This window comes from Sinocyclocheilus grahami, unplaced genomic scaffold (genome assembly GCF_001515645.1).
Source record: "Sinocyclocheilus grahami isolate Dianchi unplaced genomic scaffold, SAMN03320097.WGS_v1.1 scaffold295.1, whole genome shotgun sequence".
NCBI classification, from domain to species: Eukaryota; Metazoa; Chordata; class Actinopteri; order Cypriniformes; family Cyprinidae; genus Sinocyclocheilus; species Sinocyclocheilus grahami.
Window position 1 is genome coordinate 438,460 of NW_015505474.1, and position 406 is coordinate 438,865.

Below are 406 nucleotides of genomic sequence, written 5' to 3' on the forward strand. Positions count from 1 at the left end.
AGAGTGTAGTGGAGCACAGGAGTTTGTCAGAGCACTCGCACATACATGCATATGAACATATACACTGTATATACAGTATGTATGTACAACTGATGAATTTTACACAGTTATGTAACTTAACTATATCAATACTGAACTGACTTGAGCTGTATAATGACACTATTGACTTGCAGCTTTACATCAGAATTTTAATTTGATACTATTGTGAAGCTGCTGTGAAACAATTATATAAAGCGTTTTAGAAATAAAGTTGACTTTCTGACTTAGCTTGTACGCATATTCAGTGTATATATATATACAGTGGTGTGAAAAAGTTTTGGCCCCCTTCCTGATTTCTTATTTTTTTGCATGTTTGTCACACTTTAATGTTTCAGATCATCAAACTAATTTAAATATTAGTAAAAGA